General features: G+C 34.6%; 1 long non-coding RNA gene across 1 annotated transcript in view; it reads right to left on the bottom strand.

Moving 5' to 3' along the window:
* LOC128315249 (uncharacterized) overlaps positions 1 to 24893 on the bottom strand; it is a 44335-nt gene that overhangs the window by 10343 nt on the left and 9099 nt on the right. The window contains exons 2-3 of the long non-coding RNA XR_008297844.1: positions 8917 to 9112; positions 8388 to 8572 (exon numbers count right to left, since the gene is read on the bottom strand). This is a non-coding gene — a long non-coding RNA (uncharacterized LOC128315249). The remainder of the gene's footprint in view (positions 1 to 8387; positions 8573 to 8916; positions 9113 to 24893) is intronic.

The raw sequence follows: 24893 nt of genomic DNA on the forward strand, positions 1-24893 counted from the left end.
ATATTAAAACATTTAGCTTAATTCATGGTATGGCTGTGTAAAGTGACTTATGAAGTCGTTTTTTTTTTTAATTAGTAGTTTTTCCTAAACAAATAAGAGGTCTTCGCTAGCCCTTAGTTATTTTGGGGGCCACAGTAGCATAACTTTCTCCTGAGCCCCATACCAGAATTCATTTAAGGAACACAGCCCAATTATTAATATTTAAGAAAACTTAATTATTTATTAGAAATTGAATGTAATTTATAATATACATATATTATATGTATATTATATAACATATATAGTATATATGTATACATATAACATATGTATATTGTATAACATATCCCTAAACTATCCAGAACCAAACATAGTAATTTGAAATGTTTGTTCTCTATTTGTGCTTATGATTTGCAGTTAGTAGTATAAATGATACTGAAACTGCTCCTTAATTTGGATTGTATACCCTTCTCTCTTTATAAATGTAGATATGTGATAGCTGAACACTGCTTAAGTTAATTCTGAAGATAGATAGATAGATAGATAGATAGATAGATAGATAGATAGATAGAGGGATTTATTTACTAACATCTTTATCAAGTGACAGTTTGCGTAATGCAGTACTGCACAGATTAAATTTTAAAAATATTTAAATTCAAGGTTCAAAATGGAGTAAAAGATAGTGTAAAATACTGAACAATACATAGATTCTAGCTGCTAATGTTTTATTCTTAAAGGAACCAGGCTTGAGTTCGACAATAAATCACCTCTCATCTCATGTTAATGGCTATCCAGTTCTGAGATACTACATTTACCACTGTTACTCCATTTCAAAAAAATAAGTTAGCGTTTCTATAAATCATTGTGTCTTAAAGAAAGGAGGGCAGAGATATTGATTCTGAAGAACTTTTCTGAAAAACTCTTCTCTACCTATCTTAACTGCCACAAGCCCAGTTCCGCTCTTACTTGCCCTGCAAGGGACATCACAAACTAGTAGAAAGGAATGTTGCAAAACAAAATGAAGAGAGACAGAAGACAATGTGTAGTCAAAAAAAGCGCCTGATCTAATTCTGATATGCCCATTCAACAACCATCATTTTGAGAACTTAGCAAGTTCTCAGCAAGTAACGTTAGTTACAATCAAGCAAATAATCTATCTTTTAGCATGCAGTTTGCCAATTCTCATATTTGCACAAATTACTGTGGTCATTCTTTTATTTGCTGAAAATACACATCTCTCATGGGCATCAAAATTAGGTTTCAAATGTCCTCATCCAGTAGGCCTTTATTGATACAGTAACTAAATTTTGAATATTCTCTCACTTACTTATGCACACTGTTTACTTTATGATGATTTGGGTATGCTGGAATATTTTATCCTAAGTGTCCTTCAGTCACTTTGCCTGTCTGTGCCAAGAATCTGGCTTTTCAATTATATTGTAAGCACTTGAGAACACAGACTGTCTTCAAGGTCTTTTGTAGCACAGTGTCTAGGACCATCTTTTTGCACAGCTATGGAAAATATATTGTGATCAAAACTGAGTTTCATGGATCTTATCTTATTTCTAGAATAGCCTCATTACTGCTACCTTTCTTCCCATTATTTCTAACACACAGCCTTAATAACACTAGGTAGTAGGTAATTATTTTTTGATGGAATGAACAGAGTTAAAATATGTATGGTCTATGAGTTCTTGCAAAAGTTGAGAGAAGTGATGAAGAGATGGAGGAGTCTGGAGAGCAAGAGGCAGCAAGAAATGTGAGAGCATGACAGCAGTAGTGACTTCTGTTTACTTTCCTTGGGTTTTCTATTGATAAGATACACACTGACCTTAAGGAAATAAGATTGAGGAAGAGGAGTAGTATGAGTAGGTCTCTGAGGAAAAACTAATAGAAAGAAAGAAAAATAAAGGAGACTGAGAGACAGAGCAAGGGAGGGAGAGAGAGGGAAGGAATGAAGGAAAGAAGGAAGGAAGGAAGGAAGGATGGAAGGAAGGAAGGAAGGAAGGAAGGAAGGAAGGAAGGGAGGGAGGAAGGAAAAGAGGGAGGAAGGAAAGAAGGGAACAGAAAAGGAGTAATTATAAAACTTAGTTTTATCTTCCTCACTGGTGGCCAAAGCAGTAAAAGGAGCATATGCCCAGTAGTATGTGTAGATGTAGTATTAATAAAGCTGTGCTCAGTTACTTAAACATTTGCAAATAAGAGCAGTAATTTAGTAGGCTTATTTGATTTCTCTATGTTAAAATTGCTTAACTGAATGAACGTTCTACCACTTTAGTGAAAATTCTACTGGAATGTTAATCCAGCCAAGAATATTAAATAAAATAGGGCATACATACAAGTATTACATGTACCACTTTCCTTTAGAGAGATAAGCAACTTAAAATATTTTTATCTCTTCTATGCCAGCCAAATGTATAATATTTTCACACTCAGAGTGACAAGATATGACTAGCTCCATTCCTATATTTTAGACTCTGATCTTATGGACAAACGTGAGGTAAAATTAGATGATGAGAAAAGAATTGCAAAGATGATCATATGAATGAATATACAAAATATATTTCTTCTTTGAAAGATCCAAATTATAATGCAAAGCTGAGCACATTTTCACTTAGGTGATGTGAGACTTTAACAAGAGAAGAAAAATCATCTGTGTTCTTTTTAAAGTTTGAATCTTGAAATGCTACTATAATCATACTCTCCTCTGTTTATAATAAAGTCATCGATGAGAATTTAATTGATGGTAAATTTAGCCCAATAAGAAATATTTAAGGAAAATTCAGACACATACTTTTTTTAATACACTGTGAGCATCTATTTTACTTATTTTCATTAAGGCTATGGATATTGTATGAAAAATCAGTCCTTTTTAGGTGTCTGGAACCTTGCCATTGTGGTGCTACATCTTAGCTCTCTTGGATGTCTAACTTCGTGTTATGATTGTATATTCTCGTTGACATTTTACGTTGTCTTTGAAATATGCTTGTGTTTGGACTCTAATCATTAGAGATAAAATGATCCCAAACTGTACATTTACATCTTTTAATTCATTGAAGGTATAATTCAAGTATTTTAGAAGTTGTTGTGCAGAAGGATTGCAGAACTTCAAACCACTGTCAAAGCAAATAAATGGCATGTAGTTCAGTTTGTCTCAGAAGATGTAACATAAGAATTTCCTGCTAGTCAATAGAGTTAGGGATGTAGACATAATAAATTCTTTAAACATAAAGTAGACTTATATAAAATTAAGATATAAAAATATTAATTTTAGGCCTATTAAATATATTCTGATTTTAAAGTAAAATATTCATATATGTAGATATGTGTACCAATATCCCAAATACTTGCATTATTTTCCTTACTAAAAAAGCTATAACAATATTTAAGAAGTTAATATATGACTTACAAAACCCATTAACATGAGATATGAAATGATTTTCATATCTTGACCCATTGTAAAAGTTAGTAAACATTTCAACTTAAATTTTTTCTGAATAACCAGCTGTGCAGAAACATGATCTTGTACTGAGAGATTTCATAATAATTAATAACTCTAAGGAAAAGCTTCTCCATGCCTTAAAAATGCTCACAAACTGTAAGTTTTATTGAGGTTTTATAAAGTGCAGATATCTAATAAACATAAAACAGCATTTTTCACTGCCTATTAAAATGTAATTTTTTTGATTGTTTATAGTTCCGAAAATTGCGATATCAGATTTGTTTAAATAGTTTAGGATCTCCTATTATTGTGGTATACAGATTCTATTCTGAGTCAATATTACTTCATTATGGATTATGTTCTCATTTTAAGAGACTTAAGTCTCAAAAACAAGTGAAAAATATAAAAAAGTAAACCCAACAACTATTAATCTTTATCAAATGAGTACTATAGGGATTTAGGATTCCCCTGCCTTCTGCTATTATCAGGTGAAGAAATGACTGGGTAAGAAAAGACTACTTACTGTAGCTTATAATCTTATCCTTTTGTCCAAGTTTGTCCACTAAAGCTAATACGGTTTAATAGAAAGCTAGGTCTAAAGAGGATCCCATAGATAACTAAAGATAATAAGTTTCACTGTTAAATGTATTTCCCCCTGTGAAAACAGTATTTGAGATATTGGACCTTCTTTTTGTCCTAATCCTAAAATGAATAGGCTGTAATAATACAGCTTGAAAATAGTTGAAGGTTTTAAATAGTTTCAGTTTCCACTATATTCTAGAATATGGGAAGAGGCTAACCTTTAGAAGGATGTCTTCATGATCCAGCTGTTGTATTATAAAAAAGGGAAGAAAGAAGTTCTATATTCAGAATTTGGACCCTCTGCTTGTGCCCACTCTGCTGGTGTATCCTTTTGAATACCCATCCCTGTAAGCCATCATGGTGAACGCAACTGTGACTACTGCAAAAACTTCAAAGGAAGACCTTTTCTCATTCCTTAAGAACACCTTAGACCCTGCATTATCTCAAATCTTTTAAAATGTAGTATAGTTGAAAAGCATAAAGGACTCTTTTTCACTCTTCTGGCCTATCAGTTTAGTTGGTATTCACAGGGATGTCTTAGGATTTTGAATCAGACCAAATTTAAACCATGAATGGGATATGTGCAAAGCTGGAAGACGATGATTTCTTTTTGTTAAGTGCTGAATTCATCACATAGAGAACTCAGTAGTATAATGTTTAAGAGACGTTGAATCTTGTCAAATGTCGGTGAGAATCCCTGTTCAGCTATTAATACCTACATAATCTTGGACAGGTTGTTTTAATCTTTCTGAGATGTTTAAACTCTTTTAATGGTCAGATTTATATTATTAAAAGATCACTCCAGCAGCTGTGAAGAATGGATTGAAGGGAACTACGATGGAAGCTAAGAAAACTTTTTTTGTTTTGTTTTGTTTCCAACACTTTTAGATTGTACAGAAAAGTGATGTAGATAAATAGTAAAAAAGAGTTCCCTGTACATCCTTCAGTCAGGCTCCCTTAATGTTAAATATCTCACACAGTGAAGGTGTATGTTAAAATTAGGAAACTGACATAGGCACAATACCATTAGCTAAACTACAGACTTTATCTAATTTCAGCAGCTTTTGTTTTTTTTTCTTCACTAATCTCCCTTTTCTGCCCCAGGATCCAACCCAGGATATCACATTGCATTAACAGTGACACTTTTATTATTTTATTTTATTTTTCCAAGCTCCATCCTAAAGATACTAATGAGCAGGACTAGTTGGTAGCAGTGAAGATAGAGGGGAATAGACGTGAAACATGCTAGAGCTAGGAACTACAGAATGGACATGAGTCATGAAGAAAAGGAAAGAATCAAGAATGATTTGTAGTTTTTAGCTTCAAGAACTGAGTGGATGTTGGTGATTTTTACTGAGACGGGATGACTAGAAGGTGGAATGGGAGCATGTTTGGAAGGAAAATCATGAGTTTCATTTTAGACTTGTTAAGATGCAAGTATTAGCAATAATGTATGTAGAACATTTAGATCAATGGTTGCCACATAGGAAGTATTCAATAAATGATGGCCACTATGTGATGTTCATCATCATCACCATCATCATGGTTACTACCATCACTACAATCATTATTATCAGAAAGGAATTTCAATATTGTTTCGGGTTGCAAAGAAACTTTTAATGAAGATGCCAGTTGAGAGAGGCATTCCTGTTTGGATCCACACTCTGTCTGTGGAGTTTTTTCAGGGACCTATCAAATAAGAGTATAAGTTATAAATGCCAAGCCTTGACTGGGGCCACAGAGGATGCGTGGATAACATTACCATCCTTCTCTATCCCAATTTAGGTCTTAAATACAGATTCTATAGTGCAAAGGGCTCCACTGTACGATGCCAAGTTGATAGGGTACTACACAATTTGGGCAAAGGCACAGGGGTATAAAAGTGGACAGAATGTTAAAATGTAAAAGGTTTGATGAGTTGGAGGGAATTGTTAAAAATATTAATAGGCAAAATTGGGGCTATAGTGAGAAGGACTTAAATGTATACTAGGAGTTTGAAATATATTGCAATCGAGGGGATATTATATAATTTTGTAATATCAAGATACTTATCAGTGGAAAAACTACAACAGTGTAATAATGAATTCTAATTTCAAAAATCCTATAAACAACATGATTTCCTGTGTTCAGTCCATTCCTAATCATAGTTCTCTTCAAAGTACTAAGAATGGATATCTTAAGGGTGAGACTGGTGAATTTAGCAAAAGGACTCACTTTTGTTTTTGATAGAAATATTTAGTAGATTGCTATGCTGGAAAAGGTCCAAGGATGTTCTAAAGGTTCACTTATGATGTGTCTTACCTCTGTCCATCTTAAATCACTCCTTTCAAGTCATAGAGATTGATAAGACTAACACACTAAAAATGAGAAATTGCCCTTAATTTCCTATGCAGGGTGGTAAAATATTTTAGATCCACCATAAGTTTCATCTAAAGCAAAATTACAGAAGTTAATTCTGGTTGAGCCAAACAAAGTAAGGCATCTGCAGAGTGAGAAAGGGCAGTATTTGTTCATGGTGCTATGGGATACTTTGTGCTGTACGTAGCCAAATGGCTCAGACTTTGCTAATTACCTGATCTTATAAGAATCAACATGTGTCTAGCCTCTGTCAATGATAAGCCACTCTGACTGGAATTTTATAGTTTATATTTAATCTTGTGGTGGGTTCATTCTTCATATGCCTTGAACATCAATGAGGGACAAAAGGGCAGCTAGAATGTGATGATGGATGTGACAACAGGAAATGATCTGTGTGCATACTAAAATATTAAACATTTAGAGCTATTCTACCTTTCATTTGATGGGAAGTGGGTGTATGTAAGTTGATAGAAGGAAGTCCAAAAAATGAGCAAGTTCCTTCTTGACTATGAGCAGTCTTTCATACTTCTCTATATATTTACCTGGCGCTTGCATTGTTGGGCTTTATACACATTACCTATAGTTATTTTATTGTGTTGCCATAGGTCCTGAGACTCAGATTCTTCAGTGCAAATGGCACGGAAAAAACTGAAACTGACCTTACTTACTTGTTTATTGTCTTATATTTATTTACTCTATTCTCTGGGCCCTCACATATATCTTTTATTTATTATATATGCTTTCATTTTATTCTCTGAATGCATGTGCATTCTAAGCAGTGGAAAATAATAAATAATATTTAAAGCATTCACAAACAAGAATGTTATTAAGAAAATTAATGTTTTCACTCAGAACCAGCATGGTAGAATCCAGGTCAGGATTCCCATTAGCAGATTTTGTCCTTTAACTGCAGCCCTTGGGAATAGATGAAATGTCAATAAAGATTGATTTCACATAGGTATGTGATGGATAAGAACGTAGATGTTTAAAAACATTCCTATTTCTTCCTTATCCACAGGGTTATTAATCTTTCTGGTGTGATTTGAAGTAATGGTCTCAACTCTCTGCTTGGCTTTTCCTATGCAGACATAGCCACCACAGTGCTGCGTGGAGAATCTACTATTTTCATAATTTACATATTGTTAGAATAGAAATAGGAGAAGAGCCTTCAATAATGTATGTGCCATTTAAAAATATCTTTGTAAGTTCTCTGCATAAGCTTCTATAGGTTTCTTCCCTAAAGTAAAAGATGTAATTTTTCAAGGCTTACTTTTAAATGACTTTAACATTGCTGTCTGTTAACACTACTGCTTAGGTTTTCCCCAGTTATAGTAGTCCTTTTTTTTGTACTAGTAATTTCCTCCCATTTTTATCTTTTTTTGTTTTGAGTGAAGAATTTAATTCTATTACTTTAAATTTTAAGCCTGCTATAAGGCAACAAAGGGGCAGGGATTTTATGAGGCAAACGATATAACATGATGCCTCTTAAATGATGTTTAAAATGTGACTTTTAGGGGCACCTGGGTGGCTCAGTCGGTTGGGCGTCCGTCTTCAGCTCAGGTCATGATCTCGTGGTCCGTGAGTTCGAGCCCCGCGTCGGGCTCTGTGCTGACAGCTCAGAGCCTGGAGCTTGTCTCAGATTCTGTGTCTCCCTCTCTCTCTGACCTTCCCCCATTCATGCTCTGTCTCTCTCTGTCTCAAAAATGAATAAACGTTAAAATTTTTTTTAAAAATAATAAAATAAAATAAAATGTGACTTATTTAGGTATGTGCTAGGAATGATGCAAAGTTACTTGTCAAAAAGAGGGTGGGGTATTAGCAAGAATTTTTGGTACTGTCCTTTGCATAGAGTTATTGAACATCCCTGCTTGAAGGCAAGCTATTGTAAATACAAAACTATATGATCTCAAGGAAATGACAAACTAGTTTTGGGAGATATGACTTAAACATGTGAGGTTAGTTTAAGGTGTTAATACTATTGGTATAGACAGGATACACAATAGTAATTAAGAAGAAATTAAATTACCATTTGACAGACAGTCACGTGGTATCTACTCTGATGTCCTCAACACCCAGGTCAGCCCCAGCAAGAACTTCTTGGAATGCTGAAGAGCATAGCTGTAGCTCCCTGTTCATAGCTCATTTCAGTTTCAGTCTGTATGAGTTTAAATCAACTCTTAAGTTTGTAGAATAGCAAAGTCTGCAAATTATCTGAAGGAAAAGATTAACCACAATTCTACACTTAAAAGTCCTGGGCTGTTGAATCACTTAATCACACAGTTATAATTATTCAAACTATTGCAATTTTTAAAAAAGCATTCTCGATTTGGAGAAATGCTGACCTGTCCAAACAACTGCATCTGAAATCATTAAGCACTCCTTCTGGAGAAAAAAAAATTCATATCATCATGGTTTAAAATATTTATTTAAGCATATTTTATGAAAATAAACTCCAGCTCCTTGAATTTGGGTGTACTGCCATCTTTATCTCTAAACTGATTAATAATCACTGTTTCCATGTAGCCTTTTATGAACAGTAGGAAAGACCTACTTACACTGCTATGAGAGAATGGCTGAGATTATAGTGGTTGTGCAGTTGGGGATCAGGTTTTTCCAGAATCTTCCAGGTTGTTCTCACAGCTCTTACCACTCTGCAATACTCTACTAATTTCAATAAAAAAAAATATTGATCTCTGCAATCCATCAATAAGAGTCAGCAGTATTCTGCTCTTAAGAACTTAGAAAGAGGCCCTGAAAGTAAAAATCATAAGCATAATACTATCAATTCATAATGGAAAATATTAGCCATCTGCAGAATAACCCATACAGTTATTTCTGTTAAGGAGTTTCTTATATAATCACATTGGTCAGAATGATTTAGGTTGGTCTCAGGAATCCATGATAGGAACAAGAGAGTCTATTGATTTTATATCCCAAATATTTCTGGAATTATTTCTCTCCATCTCCAAAAAACCATTCATTAAGTCATCATATTTTATTCCTGAATTACAATAGCTGATTATTCCAACCATATTCATTCTTGATCCTACATGAATTAAACACCTTTACAACAGCAGAAAAATAATTTTAAAAGCAATTCTAATCAGTTTCTTCCCTGCTTAAAAACCCTTCAATAGTTCCCTATGGTCTTTCTTAAAAAGTCCAAAATTCAGATATACCCTGCATGATCTCTACCTCCCAAATCGTCACCTCTGCATCCTCACATTATTAATACCAACTCTTTTACTCATGCACTAAGCTCCAGATACATCCATTTTCTTTTTTTTTTAATGTTTTTATTTATGTTTGAAACAGAGAGAGACAGAGCATGATCAGGGGAGGGGCAGAGAGAGAGGGAGACACAGAATCTGAAACAGGCTCCAGGCTCTGAGCCGTCAGCACAGAGCCTGACGCAGGGCTCGAACTTATGACTGTGAGATCATGACCTGAGCTGAAGTCGGACACTTAACTGAGAAACCCAGGTGCCCCTAGACACATCCATTTTCTATTAATTACTTAAAAATATCCAAACTATTTTCCACTTAGGACCCTCTTTTATGTCCCCACTGACTAAAAGTCTCTTCTACTTTTTTGGTTCCAACCTATCAACCCTTTAAGCCCTCACTTAAAAAAATCACTCCCAGAGGGAAACCTTCTCGAATTTCCCACAGAAAACCAGCTCTTCTGTTTTGCAGTCTCATAACACCAACTCAGTTTTTTCTTCAAATAATGAAGACAGTTTTAATTAGGTATCTGTATGTTTACCTCTTTAATAATTGACTCCATCACTAAATTGTAAGTTCACTAAGGACAGAAATCATATCCGCTTTGTTAATGTGTTTTCATGACTTAGTCAGTGCTTAGCACATGGTCTGTGTTCAATAAATATTTTAAATGAATTAATCAATGAATAAATAAAAACTAAAACATAATCAAGTTGGAGGAAAAACTATTAAACCAAGAACTAACTAAAGGAACTCAGTGAGCAAGAACTTGTCACAACTTCTCCAACATTCTCAGGGAGATAGGTATCCCATGAGAAAATATCAAGGTTAAATGTCCTGCCGTGAAACAGAATAAATTAAGATTATTCAACTCTACCCCTGCCTTGATTCTATACTCCCAAAATAATACTCTCTTTTCAATTTTTTTCTTTCCTTTTATTTTTTTAGAAAGAAAAGCCACTGGAAACAGATTAACTATCCTGATCTCCATAACACAATTTTCACTTTAAATAATGGCATTCTGGTTTATACATCAATCTCTTGTTATTTTAGTTAATATGAGTCAGTCTCAAAATCTAAATATCTCTCCCTGGTGGAAAGAATGGATAATAAGTCAGAAGACAGGATTTTGAAGAATGCAATCCACTCAAGGCTACACAGTGTATCTGAAATCAAAGGCATGAGCACAATCTAACATAGGTAGGAATTTAGATCCTAGTAAATTCTATTAAAAGTTTAAAAAAGAGATTTCAAGTATATAGAACAGAAACTGATGTCAGAGGCAGACAGAGGTAGGAATTCAATAGACAAAGCAACAGAAATGAGAAGAGATTGAGCAAAACTGGAAAGCAGTCTGAAAAAATTGCCTGCCACAAGCACTGTTTATAGTCTTAAGCACCAGAAGTAGTACATTGGGGCTGCTCCTGGGTCAGCTGCACTTAAAGCACAATGTGCATCAGAGATACTAAGGACTGGACACAAAGACAGCATAACAGCAAGTAATGCCTGTTAGAAACTGGCCAAGGGAGGCAGGGGAATGTGGAGTTATAGTCTGTTGGTTAGGAGATGGCCTCTGGAGTTAGAATGCCTATTATTGAATCCCAGCACTCCCCCTAATAGTTATGTGATCTTGGGCAAATAATTTTACCTTTTTTTTAAGCACTAATTTCCCTTACTGAAAAATAGGAATAGTAATAATGGTATCAATTTGTGAAAATTAGATGGGAATTTATATATATACTGCTGTTTAGCACAATTCTTTGGCAGAAAATAATGCTTTGTAACTATAATAACAACACCCTAAATATAATAAACTGCTATCATCAAATCATTGTAATAAGCGTTCATAGGAGGAGGTAAGGCAGGGGTAAAGGAAGAGAAATTTGGAGATAAATGACTTTGAATTCCTATCATATAGGTATTTATGATTTAATAAGGAAGATTTTCTTTCTTTCTTTCTTTCTTCCTTCCTTTCTTTCTTTTTTTTTTTTTTTTTTTTTTTTTTGAGAGAGAGAGAGTAAGAGTGAGTGGGGGAGGAGCAGAGAGAGAATCTTAAGCAGGCTCCATGCCACCCATCACGGAGCCCCATGCTGGGCTATTTCACCACCTTGAGATCATGACCTGAACAGAAATCAAGAGTTGGACACAACCCACTGAGCCACCCAGGCACCCCAGGAAGATTTTCTGATTGAAAAAAATCAAGAGCCTATCCTGTCACTGTTTGCACAGGACACATTCTTTTGGTAGACAGGCTTAGTTATACCAGAAGGAAGAAAGATAAAGTACAGAAATCAAGTTGGTAGAACATGGTAATTTATTTAACGTTTTAAAAATTTATTTTGGCAAATGGAATTAATAAAACTTACTAGAAGACAATTAGTAAAGTGATTTAGTGACATGAAAAGTAACATTCCTCTTTAAACAGAGATATTATTTCATATTAAAATGAAATCTTCATGCAAAAGCTCACATCAAATAAGTGATTTGTGGTTTTGGACTTATTATTGTGTGCAACTGTACAACAGCAACTGAATGATGCGCTCACTTCCTTTGAAAGATTCTGGGCAATATTTATGGAGTGTTTATATAATGGAGAAATTTAAGACTTTAAAAGCAAAAACTGCATCAGAGGAAACAGAAGGAACATTGTGATAGAAATAAAAGAGTGGTTTAGTACATACACTCTTACACATATATTCTAGTCAGGTGGGTGGTCACAAACAATAGCTATTGAAGTAATAAATTATAAGAGCAAGGCTATCAAATCAATATTTTACTACTAAAGCACAAAATAGTGATTTGGTAACAGGAAGCCATCTTGAGCAGTTTAAATCATGTTGGAATAGCAACCGTTACCAGTATATGCATAGGAACAAATTTAAAGTCAGCACTGTAAGAGGCTATTACATAACTAAGCCAAACATTGGTTTTGAGTTTTTGATTAAAATTATACAGATGAGCCAATTAAAATGGGACTGAAATGAAGGAACTAATATAAAAGAGTGTGCCAGGGGTGCCTGGGTGGCTCAGTCAGTTGAATGTGTGACTCTTGGTTTCAGCTTGGATCATGATCTCGCAGTTCATGGGTTCAAGCCCCACATCAGGCTCTGCCCTGATAGTGTGGAGCCTGCTTGAGATTCTGTCTCCTTCTCTCTCTGCCCCTCACTCACTCTTTTTCTCTCAAAAACAAATAGACATTTAAAAAAAGAGAGTGTGCCAGGAGATCTAGCAGGTGCATGTGTGCATATATGTGTAAAATAAATATACTTGGAAGAAAACAAAAGGCTAAACAATCAACTGACTAATAAGAATAAACCAATGATAGCAAATGTAAAAATGATGTAAGGAACTTCAGTTGACCACATAAAGTGACCTTGGAGTGTGATAAAAATTTCCTACTTCCTGAAACTGGTGTAAATAATGCACCAGGAGGGATCTCATTTACCAAGAATCAGAATAAAATTAATTTTAATTCAGCAAAAGTAAAAAGATCTAGAGATAAATTTACTGATTAAAGAAATGCCAAACCAGTATCAACATGTCTAAATGTTGCCAGTTATTACAGTGTTTTGATCAAGATGTTATGAGGTCAAAGCATAATCCTTAAACCTATATGCAAAGGCCTTCGGAAAGGAAATTCTTGGGAACAGTTCACTCTCACCACAACTGAAACTAGGGCTGGCTTCTGCTTCCCTAAAGCCACAAGGATGTCTCCAAATTCTGAGCAGTAGTTAACGGTAATAATGAACTGTGTTTGACTGATGGGTGTTTGAGTATGCACAAGAGAATACAAGTACCAAATTAAAACTATTAACTTTGAATTCCAAATAACTATTTTGCCCTAAGTTCTTCTAAATATTTGCATCAATACATCTGTCCTTCTGTCAAAAGCATTTATTTTGTCTAATAAACTTTATTTTTGTGGATCATCATGTTACATCTTATCATCTGGGGTTATACCTTCCAAGATTTCTGTAGACATATGCGTTCTAAAAGCTTTTTCTACACTGTATCATCACATTTTAAAATTTCGATTTATTAGTTTGATATTCCAGGTTGCACTGAATCTCTGCAAAATTTTATTTAGTTCGTTTTTAATGTAGTCTGTCTCTAAAATATATTTCAAATGAATGATGGAAGGCAATTCCATATACCCCAAACAAAGTAGCAACGAATTGTCTCTTCATAGAAAAATTTATGGCAAAATTAGGCATTGGAGAAGAGACAGATACTGCATGTACCTACAAAAACAAAGATCAAAAAATACAGAGGCCCTTTTCCCATTTCAGTGAGACAGCAACAAGAAATGATCTTGCCTTCCTTAAAAAAAACCAACAAACCAAAACCCGAATTAATACAATGTTCAAAAGTACTTGGTCAGTATCCAGCTTCACAGAATTCCTCCCCCTACCATTCAAAATGGAGTTTGAGGTTAATGAGAAGGCAAAAGAGATATCTTAAGATGTATGTTCATCAGTGTTCCGTTACAGTGACAAATGTACACTGACAAATTTGTCAGGAAAAAACTGACAAATGTAGTTCTGACAAAATCTACCTATATAATTAATCCTTTACATTAATTATTTACATATTAATTATTTACATATTAATTGCACATGCAATTAAGTGAATACAATACAAAAGATTAATTCCATATAATTAATATTTATTAATTTTTTATGATATGAAATGTCCCGAAATTTCAAGTAGAAATTTTTTATTTTTTTTGTACTTGCATATCAAAATAGTTTATTCTTTTTATTACTGAGTACAGGCATCCCTTGCTTTACTGCACTTTGCAGATAGTGTGTTTTGTTTTGTTTTGGTTTGGTTTTTACAAATTGAAAGTTTGTGGCCACCTTGCATGAAGGAAGTCTATCAGTGCCATTTTTCCAAGAGCATTTGCTCACTTTGTGTCTCCACGTCACATTTTGGTAATTCTTAGAACATTTCTTACTTTTTCATTATTATTCTGTTTGTTATAATAATATATAACACATACTAAATTTGTTATAATATATAATATTTATATTATAATAATAATTAAAGATATAAAGATATATTATAATTAAAATATTATAATTATATGTAATTATAATATTATATCTTTTCTATTATAATACTATATAATAATAGAATCACTGGTCTGTACTCAGTGATTACAACTTGCTGAAAGCTCAGGTGGTGGTTAGCATTTTTTAGCAATAAAGCATGTTTTTTCCTTTTTTAAATTTAAAATTTACTTAGTTAACATACAATGCAGTATTGGTTTCGGGAGTAGAATTCAGTGATTCATCACTTACATACAGCACCCAGTGCTCATCAAAATTTCCCTCCTTAGTACCCATGATCCATCTAGCCCATCTCCTACCCACCTTCCTCCATCAACCCATAGTTTGTTCTCTATCATTAAGAGTCTCTTGTGGTATGAAATGTCCCAAACTTTCAAATAGAAATTTTTTAAATCAAGTTTTTTAAGGAGTTTATATTAATTGCTTACCCTTAGCAGAGAGGAGCTTCAATGGTGTGGCTTCTTAAAGCAGTGTATTTTACTGCCTTAAAAAACTAGCCATTTATAAAATATTATGTTATGGTTTAGAAAAGGTGTGATGAAATAATGAATTGTTTTAAAACATGTGTTTTACTTGTTTTAAGATTGAAATACATATGAGATGGTCACAAAACAAATGCATAAGGGAACATTTTAGATACAATTTTAAAGCAATAAGGTAATGGATGTCACTCTCTTTTCAACTATATGATAGCTCTCCTAAGGAGAAGAAATGCTAATGAGAAATTGTCAAATATATTTTATCACAAACATGCTAATACTTTATTCATACATTTAAAGGGGAAACTTCCATTTTTACATAAGTGTTTAATATTTATTCAGGAAACTTGCTAACAATGGCTTATTAATCATCAGGGTATAAAAAAGAAATCAAATCAACATGTTTTTATTTCTAAGAAAAATCTAAATGAAAAATATAACCACTGCTATCTAGCATAACTGAAGAGTCCAAAAATTTATAAAAGTGATTCACTCTGTATTTGTACTCTAAAAGAGTGTACTAAAACTGTGAAGGCTAGGTTTTAAAGGTTCATATTGATGGGGTTGCTATTTTAACCCTGAAAATACATCAACTATGTGGCTGGCCTTATTTTTATGAATGCATTACACACTGAATGTTCGTGTCCCCCCAAAACTCTAAGTTAAATGCTAATGCCCAAGTGATAGCATCAATAGGTAGAGACTTTGGAAGTTAATCCATGAAGGTGGAGCATGAATTCATGAAAGCAATCAGTGCACTCAAAAACAGACAGCAGTTGGGGCACCTAGATGGCTCCGTCACTTAAGCGTCCAACTTCATCTCAGCTCATGATATCACAGTTCATGAGTTTGAGCCCTGCATCCGGCTCTGTGCTGACAGTTCAGAGCCTGAAGCCTGCTTCAGATTCTGTGTCTTCCTCTCTTTCTGCCCCAACCCCGCTCATACTGTCTCTGTCTCTGTCTCTCTCTCTCTCAAAAATAAACATTAAAAAATTAAAAAAAAAACAAAACAAAACAGACAGCAGTGAACTTTCTTGTCCCTTCCACCATGTGAGGACAGTGAGAAGACTGTGGTCCATAAACCAGGAAGTGGGGTTTTACCTAACACCAAATCTGCTGGTGCCCTGATCTTGGACTTCCAGCTTTTAGAACTGTAAGAAATAATTTCCTTTTGTTTATAAGGTATAGTATTTTCTTATGGCAACCAAAAGGACTAAAAAAACAAAAAGGCTAGGGGTTGACAGGGAATATGCACATTTTGCATCATTCCATTAAACAATACCTTAATTATTCCTGTTTGAGTCAGACCTCAGGAATGATATGAAAGTACAGGAAAGGAGATTTAAAAAGATTATTAGGCTATTCAGGATAGTATATGTCAGTCTTAATAGGCCAAAACTTTTCCTAAAAGAAAGTTTGTCTGTCTCAGTTTGTCTCTTTCATACTTTTTGTCAGTGTATGCTTGTAACTTTCAGTGTATGCTTACAGATAAAGTAAAAGATTATATAACTTGAATCATTGTCCTGGGAAATTTACATTTTGGTGGGATAATTTACCTCCATTGGCTGTAAAATGTATGTCACTTTTACTAGCACAAAGAATATGAGAGTGTATGATTATAAAATCAGTTTGTTTTTCAGGGGCACATGGAAAGTGGGACACATGTGAACTTTATCATAAATTCTGTTTCCCTTAAGTATACATTGAGGATGAGGACATAAGAAAAGCTATAAAGAGGGGTGCCTGTGTGGCTCAGTAGGTTACAGCGTCCGACTTCAGCTCAGCTCACCATTCCTGAGTTCAAGCCCCACATTGGGCTTTCTGCTGTCAGTGCAGAGTCCACTTTGGATCTTCTATTGTCCTCTCTCTGTGCCCCTCCCCCTCTCAAAATAAACATTTAAAAAAAAGCTATAAAGAAGTTTTGAGGAAACATTAGTGTTTAATGAGCCCTAATTAGAAGTTCTATAAAAAGATACACACATGGAGCACAAGGACATACACATAGAGTTGGGTACAACTTAACTCTTGATTTTGGCTCAGGTCATGAACTCATGGTTAATGGGATCAAGTCCCACATAGGACTCTACGCTGAGAGTACAGAACCTGCTTGGGATTCTCTTTCTTCCTCTCTCTCTGCCCTTCCTCTGCTCACATGCTCTCTCGCTCTCTGTATCTCTCAAAATAAATAAATAAATAAATAAATAAATAAATAAATAAATAAACAAACTTTAAAAATTTAATTTAAAAAGTTTTAAAAATAAAAATTGAAGGATATACACAGGAGCAATCCCGTGATCATCTATAAATACTTGGTGTGAGTAGCTTTCATGAGTATAACTTTCAGGAATCTAGAGACACCTTGTGAGAAATTAATGCTCACAGGAGTAGTTTAATGTCTTCAGTGTTTTGTCGGTTTACTCAAGTCATCCTTGGCCCTCAATGGAGAACAAGAGTTCTGTAATCGAAACCTGAAGGCCTTTACCTTTTCCTTGTTCTCATAGTGATATTGCAATAAGTGGTCCTTATTCCAATAGTTGCCTATTCTCAATTTTATTTTTTTTCTATATATGAAACTTACTGTCAAATTGGTTTCCATACAACACCCAGTGCTCATCCCAAAAGGTGCCCTCCTCAATACCCATCACCCACCCTCCCCCCATCAACCCTCAGTTTGTTCTCAGTTTTTAAGAGTCTCTTATGCTTTGGCTCTCTCCCTCTCTAACCTCTTTTTCTTTTTTTCTTCCCCTCCCCCATGGGTTTCTGTTAAGTTTCTCAGGATCCACTTAAGAGTGAAAACATATGGTATCTGTCTTTCTCTGTATGGCTTATTTCACTTAGCATCACACTCTCCAGTGCCTATTCTCAATTTTAGGAACCTCTATCTGGGAAGAATCTGACTAACTGTACAAGACTTAAGAAATGGTGCTGGGCAAGAAGGGGAGGCAAAGGCTGAGGAAATAGTGGCAAATTTTATGAAACTAATGGGAGATACTAACATGGTTTGTTTCAGATGGGTAAGATTTCACTGATTTAGATATAGATTAAGGTTTGGAAAGTGTTGGGATGGGAAGAGCTTTCCTCAGATGGTACAAGAGAGATCACACTATTGAGATTAGACTAAAGTGATATGGGAAGGTGTTTAAAATTTGGCCTAAGGGAATGACATAACTAATAGTTTCAAAGAAAACATGCTGAAATGAAACAGGAGTTTATTTCAGTAGTTTTTTGTTTTGTTTGTTTGTTTGTTTTAGTGAATTATTTTGATAAATCTACGCTTCAATGTTAGAAATTAGGGTGAGTAAGAGAAAGAATAGAGCTGACCTGTATTATACTTTCTGTCTCAAATTGTAAATTTCTTTTTATCTGTACTCACGATAGATTAAAATTCCATTAAACCTGCATCATATCTTAAGTCTGTGCTGGAATGCAACTGGATAAGGACTGTAGTGTCTCTCTTCACATTTCATTAGTATCTACTAAGATGAAAAATAGTAGGGAAATTAACTTAGATGTTTGTGTTATTTGATATCCCAACAGAAGTGCAAGTGTATTAAGTAAGAAAGAGGGATGGTTAATATAAAAATCATAGGCAGCTAGCCATATAAAAATAAGTTCTTTTAGTTAGTGCCAGAGGCCAGTAAAAGTGTAAGGCACACTTTCACTAACTATGGGCTGTGGATAATTTTGGAAGCCATAAAAGAGAGAAGAGGGCCACATTCCAAAGGTTTTCTTTGACAACTGGATTGAGAATAGTAAAAAAAAAGGTTGAATGATTAAACTGGAATTATTGATATGCCTGTTCCACCCCACATCTTACTTCCTAGTAGGGAAGCAGTGAGAGGAATCAGAAGAAAAACAGTCCTTATGGTTCAGAAGTCCTAGACAGGGCTGGGTTCTATCTCCTTTGACTTTGGGTTAAAAAAAATCTACTAAAAATATTAGCTTTTCCCACTTAACTTGTGAGTACTCAACTCCTTCCCATAATAAATAAGTAGGGAATAATAAATTAGTAAATATTGAACTTTGCTCCTAGAGAAAATACATATATACGTATATGTATTATATATACATGCACACTATGCACAAACATCTCTCATATACATTATAATCTTAAATTCTAAAAGCAACTAATTCTGATAGACTAATTTCTTCATTTTACAAAAGAGAAAAAGAGGTTCAGATGTGTTAGGTGACTTGTCTGAGGCTGCCCCATTAACAGGTGCCAGAGTTGGGATCTAAATTCCATCCAACTGTCGCCAGTGCTGGAGCTTCTTGTATTACATACACTGCCACCTACTATCTCCATCCTCTGGTCATCGCTGAATGAGAAGTGAATCTAGGCAGTGTTGCAGTGTTTGAATTCAATTGGGAATATGTACATTTTTAGCCCCACTGCACATGTCCAGCAATTACCCCAGAAGATGCCTCATGAATTTTGGGGTTACAGATAAATTTTAGTGAATGAGTAAATTCACAAATACAGAATCTGTGAATAACAAAGATCCATTATATATGAATGAACTGAACTCCATCTTCCAAAGAAGTATAATATAATTAGCTTTTCCCTACTAAGGAAATAGCAGAAATTCACTGAAAAGAACACTTTGATGGCCATCACTGGATTTAGAGAGCAAAGACTGGATTTATAGAGTTTGGAAGACCACTGAAACATTTTTGTTCTTACTGGTAAGAACTGGTAATTCCATTTTCCACCAATCAGCAAAAGTTTCATCAAGATGATTGTTTGGGCACTGTATCCTTTGTCCTAAATATATAGCAGATTCAGAGTACTCCCACTTTCCTCCAACTATATATATACATATACATATATATATATACACATATATAGTTATATATAGTTTTATATATATATATATATATATATATACACATATATATAATATCACACACATGCATAAACTTATAAATATCATTTTTTTCTGACGTGTTATAGACCTCAAGTAGTCAAGAAACAGCACTGCACAGTTGTTAAGCACACAAACTCTGAGATCAGACTGCCTGGGTTCAAAAGACAGATCTACAACTTCTATAATGGGCAGGGCATCATAACAGAATCATAATAAAGTCAACCTCACAAGAATTCTGTAAATAATAAATGAATCATTTTATTGGAATACAAAATACATGTCAAATGCTTAGAACAGTACCTGAAGCACTGTAATCATTGTCTTTGTTAGCTTGGGCTGCTATAACAAAGTAATATGGACTGAATGGCTTAAGTAACATTTATTTCTCAGCGTTCTGAAGGCTGGCAAGTCCAAGATCAAGGTGCCAGACAGATTCACTTCCTAGTGAGAGCCCTCTTCTTGGCTTGCAGATGTCTGGCTGCCTTCTCACTGTGTTCTCACACAGTGAAGAGATAAAGAGCTCATATGTTTCTTCCTCTGCTTATAAAGACACTAATCCCATTGTGAAAACTTACCCTTATGACCTCATCTAAAACTAATTACATCCCAAAGCCTCCATCTCTAAATAACATCACATTAGGAATTAGGGTTTCAACATATGAATTTGGAGAGGAGGCACAAACATTTAGTCTATAATATATTCTAAGTCTTATTTACATTTCAAAAATTGTTATTAATACGTTTACTAATTAGAGATGGAGTAGAATCTGCTTACATTTGCAAACTGAAATGTAATTTTTTAATGGATTTTTGGGAAGAAGATCACAGAGATAAAGTGCTATGTTCATCTCACCATATCGAGGGTACATACAATCAACATGATTTATGATGGTTTTTTTTTTAATTTTAGTTCTTGTTAGTTATTTACTTCTCTTAGTTTGTTTTTGTTTATGGTTGTTGATATTGCTTTTGATCACCTAGCTGAAGTACTGCCAGTTTTCTCCACTGTAACTTTATTTCCCCTTTTCTATACCATAAGCTTCGTGTAGCTTATGCTTAAGGAGTGGGGAGTTATGTTCCCACTCCTTTAGGGTAAAGTTTCTACAAAATTTGTTTGAAATTATTCTTCACAGGAGATTTGCCCCTGCCCATTTATTAATTTAATCAATGTTTGTTTATATCAGTATAGAATCATGGATATTTATTTTATACTTTTTAAAAAATGTTTTTAATTATTTTTGAGAGAGAAAGAGACAGAATAAAAGTGGGCGAGGAGCAGAGAGAGAGGGAGACACACAATCAGAAGCAGGCTCCAGGCTTTGAGCTGTCAGCACAGAGCCTGACATGGGGCTTGAACTCAGTACTTTATTTGCTCAGATCTTTCACTTGGTTCCTGTACCCCTTGATTTGCCCTCATTAAGGTGACTTTTTTTAGCACTTCCTAACTTTCTAACACTATAAGAATTCTACTACTAGAGGCTCAACTTGTTTATTTCCTGCCACAGTCCTAGTCTGAGAATCAGTCATTTCTGCAAGGAGCCCTCATTCCTTTTAATGGTAAATGGTATTAGAAACCAATATCTGGGGTCTAGTTGTGTTCATTGCTCCTGGGATGTCATTTCTTTTAGGCACTCCTAATTGATAGAGCAAATAAATATACCTTTGTATACTAACCCCTGTACATACACGTATCTATGAGTATTTCTATATGTATCCATTGGTTAACTCAGTTACCGATGCCTCCAACTCTAATCCATTACCCCATAAATAACCCTAGTGTCTTTCCCTTTTCTATTTGTAAATTCCCACTCCAACAGTGATAAACCTGGTTCCCACTATCCACTACACATTTACTTATTGAATTCTAGTACACATGTACAGCAATGTAAGATTGCTAACCTGTACCTCTGTGGAAAAAAAAAACTTTAGTACACTGTTTATGTGCAGTTCTTTTTGCCTTTAGTCTTACAAACTCCATTCATTTCCAAAGTTACCTAGGTCAGTACCTTCTGCCCCACCCCCTTCAGTGGGAGGCTGAAGGGGCCTCCTAGGACCTCCTGATTTCCTAAATATATATATTTTTAATTTGCATACTTAAGTTCAGTCTTGGTGCTGTAAAGTTCCATGGGTTCTGACAAATGCATAACATATCCACTGTTATGGATTTAATTGTGTACCACCCCCCAAAATATATGTTTGAGTCCTACCCACCCCCTGAACCTCACAATGTAACCTTATTTGAGATATAATCTTACAGAAATACTAAATAAAATAAGGTCATTGGGTGGCCCCTAGTCCAATATGACTAGTGCCATAGAAAGAAGTTTGGATACAGAGACACACATAGGAGACACCACATCAAGATGAGGAAGAGACCAAAGTGATGCATCTACAAGCCAAAGAATGCAAAGATTGCTAGCAAACCACCAGAAGCTAGGAGAGAGGCATGGCATAAATTTCTCATATTTATGCTCTCCAAAGGATCTAACCCTGACAACACTTAGATCTCAGAGGTCTAGCCTCCAGAACTGAGAAAATAAATTTACATTGTTCTAAGCCACCCTGTTTTTAGTAATTTATATGGCAGCTCTAGGAAATTTATATAACCACCATCATTGTATTATACAGAATAGTTTCACTGCCTAAAACTGCCCTGTGCTTCACTTTTTCATCCTTCATCCTCCCACCCTCAGTCCTTGGCAGTCACTGATATTTTTAATGTCTCAATTATTTTGCCTGTGAAATGTAATTTTTAAGTAGCTAGTTAGATAATTACGGGCAACTACAGAAGGAAAGAGACAGAGAAGAAAAGTACTTGGCTTTTAAATATGGCATCCTGGTATTTGTTGAAAGTATTAGGAATAATTAAACATGGAAACTAAGTAGTAAAAAGAGCTGTCACACCAAAGAAATCTTCCATTTATCATTGCATATGGAGTAAGGTAAAATAATAGGTATTGCTGAAAGATAGTAAAAACTTAGGTACAAAACATGTCAAACTATTAAGGTCAAATAAAGCAGATTAATCATCCTATCAAAGTAAGATAAATTAATGGCTTCATAGTAACTGAAAACATCTGTTACTGCATTTTGCAGTATTAGCACGGAAAATACACTTAGATTTGAGTTTATTATCAAAGCATATAATATACAAAGCCTAAAAGATACAATGTTCATATATAAACATGAATTCATGCTCAGCAAAACACGTCAGAATTTATTTGCGACTTCTCTTAAAACAGGCACAGAAATGAAAGAGAATAAAGGTTATATCCTTTCAATGGGCAGCGATAACTTTACAATGATTACTAACTAAATGTTCAATCCATTAGTACCTCTTTTTCATCAATCATTTCATTGCTGCATGGAGAACCACACATAAAGTTTAGGCATCGACTGATCACTTTCTAGAGGTGAATACTGTTTCTCATGGAAAATGACTTAGAAGAAAAAAGAGTGAAATATCCTTTGGGTTTAGCAATTCCATACAATTCATTTTATTTTCTCACAAAATTAACTATTTTGTTAAGGACCAAACATATTTTGCTATCACACTGACAGTTTTTCTGCACTATAGCACAGAATCTACTATATTACACCACAAGTAATTGTGTGTGTGTGTGTGTGTGTGTGTGTGTGTGTGTGTGAGATTTGTGTCCTTGAATAAAGAGTGGGATTTGAAGAAGGCAAGGACAATTTTTTAAATCTATCTTTTAATTCCCAGATATTTTACATTTGGAACAAAGCAGATGTTTAATAAACACATGATTTTAAAGTTATTTTTTCTTCTGAATCTAGAATTATTAAAGAAAAATTTTGAAATATAGAAAAATATAAAGTGAAATATTTAAATAACTACTAAGATTACAAACTAAAATTAAGTACTTATATTTTGATATATTTCCTTCTGTTTTTTCTTAAACGTGTACATACCTATACATCTTTTTTTAAATTTTTTTAAATGTTTTATTTATGTTTGAGACAGAGAGAGACAGAGCATGAGCAGGGGAGGGACAGAGAGAGAGGGAGACACAGAATCAGAAGCAGGCTCCAGGCTCTGAGCTGTCAGCACAGAGCCTGACACGGGGCTTGAACTCATGAACCACGAGATCATGACCTGAGCTGAAGTCAGATGCTTAACCGGCTGAGTCACCCAGGCACCCCCATACCTATACATTTTTATATGGATGTGTATTACATAAATTGGATCAGATAATAAACTCTCTTTAGAACTTCCATATTTTTTGCCTAATATTATACATGCTACTTTTGTTTTGTTTTTTTTTTTAATTTTTTTCAACGTTTTTTTATTTATTTTTGGGACAGAGAGAGACAGAGCATGAACGGGGGAGGGGCAGAGAGAGAGGGAGACACAGAATCGGAAACAGGCTCCAGGCTCTGAGCCATCAGCCCAGAGCCTGACGCAGGGCTCGAACTCACGGACCGTGAGATCGTGACCTGGCTGAAGTCGGACGCTTAACCGACTGCGCCACCCAGGCGCCCCCTACTTTTGTAATGTCATTAAAATCACTTAAATACACTTTTAATGGCTATATAATATACTATATATGTTCTGATTTATTTAACCATTCTCACCTTGAATAATTAATATTTTAAATAATTTATACTATACACAACTTGATGATGAAGCAATATAGTCTTAGAGTCTATGAACATAAAACATTCTTCTGCCTTAACTGTTGTTTCTAATTTCTATGCTGCATTATTTTTCATAAGATTTTTAAAGCATATTATTAAATTTGACAAATGGTAGGACCAAGACTAGGTTGAGACAAGCAAAGTGCCTAAGGCACAAAATGTAAGGAAGCACTCACCGTCCAGTGAGGATGGTGACCCTGCACTTGCATGACCTTAAGAGTGAGGGCTTC

The sequence above is a fragment of the Acinonyx jubatus genome, chromosome C2 (assembly GCF_027475565.1).
Source record: "Acinonyx jubatus isolate Ajub_Pintada_27869175 chromosome C2, VMU_Ajub_asm_v1.0, whole genome shotgun sequence".
NCBI lineage: Eukaryota > Metazoa > Chordata > Mammalia > Carnivora > Felidae > Acinonyx > Acinonyx jubatus.